This window comes from Candoia aspera, chromosome 5 (assembly GCF_035149785.1).
Source record: "Candoia aspera isolate rCanAsp1 chromosome 5, rCanAsp1.hap2, whole genome shotgun sequence".
NCBI lineage: Eukaryota > Metazoa > Chordata > Lepidosauria > Squamata > Boidae > Candoia > Candoia aspera.
Window position 1 is genome coordinate 64,430,001 of NC_086157.1, and position 7,039 is coordinate 64,437,039.

Genomic DNA, 7,039 nt, shown 5'->3' on the forward strand with positions numbered 1-7,039 from the left:
CACTCTCCCTAGCATCAGCATCTTCTCCAGGGTGTCCTGTCTTCTCATTATTGGCCAAAGTATTTCAGTTTTGCCTTTAATATCATTCCCTCAAGTGAGCAGTCTGGCTTGATTTCCTGGAGGATGGACTGCTTTGATCTTGCAGTCCAAGGCACTCTCAGAATTTTCCTCCAACACCACAGTTCCAAAGCATCTACCTTCCTTCTCTCAGCCTTCCTTATGGTCCAGCTCTCGCAGCCATATGTTACTACGGGGAACACCATTGCTTTAACTATGCGGGCCTTTGTTGTCAGTGTGATGTCTCTGCTCTTAACTATTTTATCGAGATTTGTCATTGCTCTTCTCCCAAGGATTAAGCGTCTTCTGATTTCCTGACTGCAGTCAGCATCTGCAGTAATCTTCGCACCTAGAAATACAAAGTCTCACTGCTTCTACATTTTCTCAGCTTCAGCGTTTAACAGCAGGTTAATCTTGTCACTATAGAGGACATAAGGTTCGTTCGCCTTCCAAACAGATTTCGGTTTTGTGTTGACTCTTGTTAGTTTCATCGGTGCACTAAAGAATAAACTGGTAGGAAAATCCCAGCTCGCACCCGAAAAGGAATCCAAAATAGCAGAACAAAAGGGGAAGGCAGAGATCCTCTGCTTTCAAACCCCTCCCCACCAACACACACAGACACACAAATACTAAATACAGAAAGGATATAAAAATCAGCTTCCTGTTTCCAGTTCTTGTATCAAAATCTAAAAAAGGAAGGCTAAAATGGTAAAGTCTAAATTTCTGGTGAATAGATGGCATATCCTTATTGTTCTATTTGCAGTCACATAAAAGTTTGCTACTTTCTTTTTCTGGATTTTTAAAAAACATTTTAGTCTAGTCTACAGCCCTGAGATACTTGGGTGGTCTACCATCCAAGTACTAACCAAATCCTTGCTTAGCTTTTTCAATATTTGCCAAAGTCAGCGAACAAAGGCTTCCTAGAGTTAAAATCATTTGCAATCAAACTGGGTGTTATGTAATAGCTGCATGTTAAGTCAAAATGAAGCAGATATACACCCCTTTAGAGAGATTTATTTGTCTGTTATGTAGCAAATTGCATATGTAATGTCAAATAATTTAATTTCTGAGGTGCTCCCATCAGATGGGGTAGAGTGGGCACACTTCAGATCCCATCAGTGAAGTAGTGTCACTTGGTGAGTGCTAGAAAGCATGCTTTCTAGGCACCTGTCTGGTGGAACAGGCTCCCCCCAAGATACAGTCAGCCCTAACCTGCTGGCCTCTGGAAGGCCATGAAGGTGTGGCTGTTCCCCCAGGCACTGGGGCCTGGGTGTTAATGGAACTCTAGTGTGCCAGTGTGTCTGTTACATTGCTGTTGAGGTTTTTTAGAATGCTTGGATTTTTCTTATGTAATGGATTGTGAATTTGATTTTGTTTGTATCTTTATTCAAGGCCCAGGATACTTTTGACAGGTGGATGGCCACATAAATATGCTTAATATATAAGTGGTAAACAAGCCTAAGCACAAGACACACACACACCTAAAATATTAACATATACAAACTTAGGAGTAGAACAAGGAAATCAAATATATAAAGTATTGTAGTCCAAATTTATAAATAGTTCTGGTAAATTCTTGTTCAAATATAGAAAAAGGCACGAGTTCTTCAGATGATTGCATAATTGTTGGATGATGGGGTTTTTCTGGCCTTATATTGGCATTTTTTACAATAATAAAAGTGCACAACATCCATTTATTATCCTTGCAACACTAAGTGTTACTGGTACATAACTTTGACCTCCTATACTATGTTGTTGCCAAAAACTGAGTATCAAGTTCAATCTTTCAGACTGCTTTCCAGGAAAAAATTAACTTCAGCAAGGCTTGTATGTCCTAATTTAAAATTAACCCAGGATCTCTGCAGAGTATTTGAAAGTTGTACTGGCCAAGAATAATGCCTGTTTTATATTCTTGTGATTCTGTTAGAGTTTGAAATCTAATGCTAGACACAATATCAAAACTATATGGCAATATTTCTCCACCATAATAGAAAAAGGTAGATTTTATTTTATTTTATTTTACTTTATTTTATTTTATTTATCAAATTTATTTGACCACCCATCTTCTCTGAACTAACTCTGGGCAGCGTACAATAACATCTGGAATTAAAACATTAAATATAGGTAAAACAAGATTGTGAGACAGAAGATGTTACATACAATATAACCAGCATGTAGTCTCTCTATTGCCAGGGGATCCACAGGCTCGCAGGAAAAAAACCACACACATTTTGAGAGTTTCCAGAAGGCCATAAGGGTTGGAGCTAACCTCACCTCTGGAGGGATAATGTTCCAGAGGGCAGGTGCCACAGCAGAAAAGGCTCACCTATGTCCTGTCAGTTAGAAAAGGCTCACTTCCTAGGTCCTGTCAGATGGAACTCTTTTGTGGAAAGGACCTGCAGCATGCCTCTCCTGCTGGACCAGATGGAATGGGTAGATGTAATAGGGAAGAGGCAGTCCCTCAGATAACCTGACCACATGCCATATACAGCTTTAAAGCTTAAAACCAGCACCTTGAATTGGATCTGGAAGCAAACTGGCAACCAATGCAGCTTATGGAGCTGTCTGTGCTGTTGCATTTTGCACCAGCTGAAGCTTCCGGATACTCTTCAAGTGCAGCCCCATGTAGAGCATGTTACAATAGTCCATTCAGGATGTGACCACGGCATGAGTGACTGAGCAGAGCAATATTTCTCTACCTGCCTCAGGTTAAGAGTCACTTTTGTCCTGAACTGCTATTAAATCACTGGAGTCCCTGCACCAAATATGTCTTTTCTCAGGATCCTTTAGCAGCAGCTGCAGAATCCTAGGAAAAAGCATGGCTGCTTGAAGGAGTGCCTGTTCATGTTCACATATTCCAGAGCATCTACTTGCCTTAGAATCTGAAGCACAATACAATATTAAGTTCCATACATTATTGGTAAAATTAATAGATTTGTGTATTGGTGGTAATCTCTATTTTGTAATTAAATATGTTAATTTTTGCAATTAGTATTTTTAAGCATAGAAAAGTAGGTTCTTTACATAATCAACACAATGAACAAAGCAAGAATTTCAGTGTTTTTTAAAAAGTACATATGTACCTCTTTTGCATACCCCCAAAAAATCCAGCTAGTAAAGTATGAATGTTCAGCTTTATGTTTTGTCTTGGCTGTAATCCTAAATATGCTTAACTGGGGCTAAGTTAGGTAGACCTGCACATTATATGACAGGAGTTTATTTTTAGCCAGCACTTTTGGGTATCATCCTTCTTCTTTCTATTATATAAATTGTTTAAATAAATGAGATTATATAAGCACTGCAATTAAATATTAATAGTATTCAAACTGTATATTATAAATAATTTATTATTTATACAGCCTTTATCATTCTTGTGATTTAAACATGGAATAGAAATACAGGTAGTCCTCGACTTATGACCATTCATTTAGTCACCATTCAGAGTTACAACGGTGCTAGAAAAAGTGACTTGCGACTGGTCCTTGCACTTACGACTGGCACAGCATCCCTGCAGTCACATGATCAAAATTCAGGTGCTTGGCAACCGACATGTATTTATGATGGTTGCAGCATCCTGGAGTCACGTGATTGCCATTTCCAACCTTCCAGCCAGCTTCTGACAAGCTAAGTCAATGGGGAAAGCCTGATTCGCTTAACGACCGCAGCAAAAAAGTTGTAAAATTGAGCAGGTCTCACTTAACAACTGCCTTGCTTAGCAACAGAAGTTCCAGTACCAATTGTGGTTGTAAATCGAGGACTACCTGTACACAGGATTCATCCAATTTATATTTAATCTGTATTTTCTGTTTTGGGACAAAATTAAGGGTCTTGCCTTGGTAATTTTAAATAATTCTATGTGCTGTGTAAAAATGTTAAATGTCAAGCCTTTAAAAAAGGATAAATGAATAACTGAAAAGTATCATAAAGGATTTCACTCCAGTAAAATGTATCCTGGAAAAAAATTAGGATATGAGGCTCTGAACATTGTGTTTTAAAAGACACTGACAGCAATCTTATAATTGAAAGAGTTATTTTAAAAAAATGAATTGCCCTTGGTAGCTCTGCCAAAGTACTCTCTAAGGATTAATATGTTATTATCTGTATTTTATTGTAAGTATAAACTTGAAAAAACCCTGTGTGCTTGAATAGTCATAGCTTTTATCAACCACTGTTGTGGGCAACACTGTAAGAAAAGTAACTGGATTTGGTGTTATCTTCACAAAACCCTTGACTGTTATCATAAGTATATTGGGGAAAAGTATAAAATGACCTTGGCATGGCTTGAATGTTGAAATATAGGTCTTTCACAGCTTGGCTAAAATCAATCAGAATTTGAATATAGTTTATTACTTTGTTTTATTTATTTAATGCATATGCCACCCTTCATTCAAGACTCCAGGCAGCTAACATAGTACTGCTCCCCCTATTTTTTCCTTTGGAAGTCTAGCATACTGCATTGAACAGAGCAATCCCTGGTTTAATTCAAGGAATTAAAAAAATAATTTCAAACTGTACATTCTTGCACCCATTTCAGTCCTTAATACCACACAGTTGAAATGCTAATGACAGCCATAATAATATTGTGTAGCTTTTGATTAGTTTTATTTTTAGTTTGTGTGTGTGTGTGTGTGTTTATTTATTTATTTATTTCAAGATTATTTGGATGTCAAGATCATAGAACCAAATTGTTTCATGATTTGTTTCTAAATATATTTTAGTAAGGACCCTTAACAAATTGAAAATCAATTTTTTAAGATATCAAGAAACACAATAATAATAGTAATAAAAAAACTTTAGCTTCTGATTCAGCTCAATCAACCATAATACTTCACATAAAGTTCTATTCTGCACTGATTTACTTGGGCAAGGAAACAGCAAATCTTCTCTCTTTTTTGCTAATTTTCGTAGCGTAACCAAGCAGGAAGATATGAATACTAAAGCTAAGATCCTTTCAGAATTAGAGTGCTGATTCAGTAATAAATTCAAGTTATGATTAGTTATATCAAGGATCAAAAACTGGAAAGGGGTTAAACAAAAGAAGAAAGAGAATAGGAAAATAACAGAACATCTGTCATTATCTCAGTCTGCTTTCTCAGCCACAGACACACATTATCAAAGTCAGAACTACATAGGAAAAATATAACGCAGTCTTCAAACAACCAAAAAGGTGCTTGTATACATGGACATCACCAGACAAAGGACAGAAATCAAATTGACTGTATTACTTGTAGAAGGAGGTGGAAGAGCTCATTTATAATAGGCAAAGACATCATTAGGGCTGACTGTAGAATAAATCATGGATTGCTTATGTGTAAGTTTCAAATCAAGCTAAAGGGGATGAAGAAAGTCAACCAGTTTCCATGATATGATCTTGAGCATATACCTACCGTTTTCAAGGACAATATCAGGAATGGCTTTGAAGTCCTGAACCTCACTGATAGGGACCCAGAGGAACTGTGGAATGATACTAAAGAATTGTTAACAATGAATATGAAAAAAACTGCCAAAGATCAAGAAACAGAAGAAAGCAAACGGTGGAACAAATATTTTTTTCCCTTCATCCCCAAGAATGGAACCGAGTACCATTGAAACATATTGTGTAGTTATTTCATTGTTTGTTAGCAGGAAAGGCTGTTCTGCTTCTCAGTCTGTTGTAAGGAATGTTAAAGCAATAACAACACAAAACAGTCCTCATAAAACTGAATATGAAAATGATTTTGGGGAGCATGTTTTTCTAAGGAATACCTAATAGTTAACTGGATCTTAGGTAAAAGTGAAAAACATTTTTGTTAAGTGTACCGTCAAGTGGTTTTAGATTTCACTTAAGTCTGCATTTACAGAAATAACTGAATTATGTTTTTTTCCCCTTCAGCAAATTAGTGCAGTTAGTTTACATATTTAAGAGTCCAGCAATTTCACTTTGCTGAATAAAATATTCCAGATAGTGACCATCAGAAATTTTAGAGCATTATGGATAGAAAAACTCAGCAATGAAGGCCACAAGCATGTAGTTTATCCATAAAATGTATATTTATTAATGATAATTGGTTTCATGAAGTGGTTTGTTTTAGGTAATATATATTCAATTATTTTGTCTTAAAAAAATCTGCAAAGGCACTATATTTGTTTTTATTATATCCAGGCTTCCTACATACTTTTGGTTTAAGTATGAAATGAAAAGTAAACTATTTATGTTATATGAAGTTACCATAATAATGTACTTAAAGGATACAGCTTAAAAATTGTCAACATATATAACAGTTTATTTTAGCACATTTTTAATAAACTTGCTTGAATTCCTAAAATAGAGGCAATAATGCTTACTAAATTTTCAACTGTCCCCAGTGACTAAATTCATAAAATGGATTCCAGTCTAGATTAAAATCACAGCTAAATTAATTACGAGTTCAACTCTTTCATATGAAAGGAAAAAAAAAACACCCTTAATATTCCAAAGAGCTCTTCTCCAGTTTGTACTCCAGTTTACATGGCATAAATTGAATTAAGATACAATCCAGTGTAGCAGCAGACTATGCATACTTATCTGGGAGTAAGAGCCATTTGATTCTTTTTTTTATTCCCTGCTTGTATATTTGTTTATGTGTGAAAGAAATAAATTACATGAGGATTGTTTTATAGGCAATCAACTTTAATTCATTAATTGAGTTAACATTAATTAAAAATTTTATTCTGACCTTGTGCCTGAGTCCTTTCTGGAAGGAAACATCTGACCAATGTGCATATACACATTTATCTGTGGACATCCCCGTACATACAGTATATACAATTGATGAAATATGATGAAATACAGAAATATGACAAGCAACAGGGAAAAAAATAGTAAATGTTCTAACCAAACTCTGTTGTAAATCCAAAGAACAACCCAGTTGGAAGAGATCAGTCTACATTCCAATATCAAACAAAGGAGAACTAAGAGAGTGTGCAAACTATTGTATATCCTTGATTTCAGATGGTAGCAAGT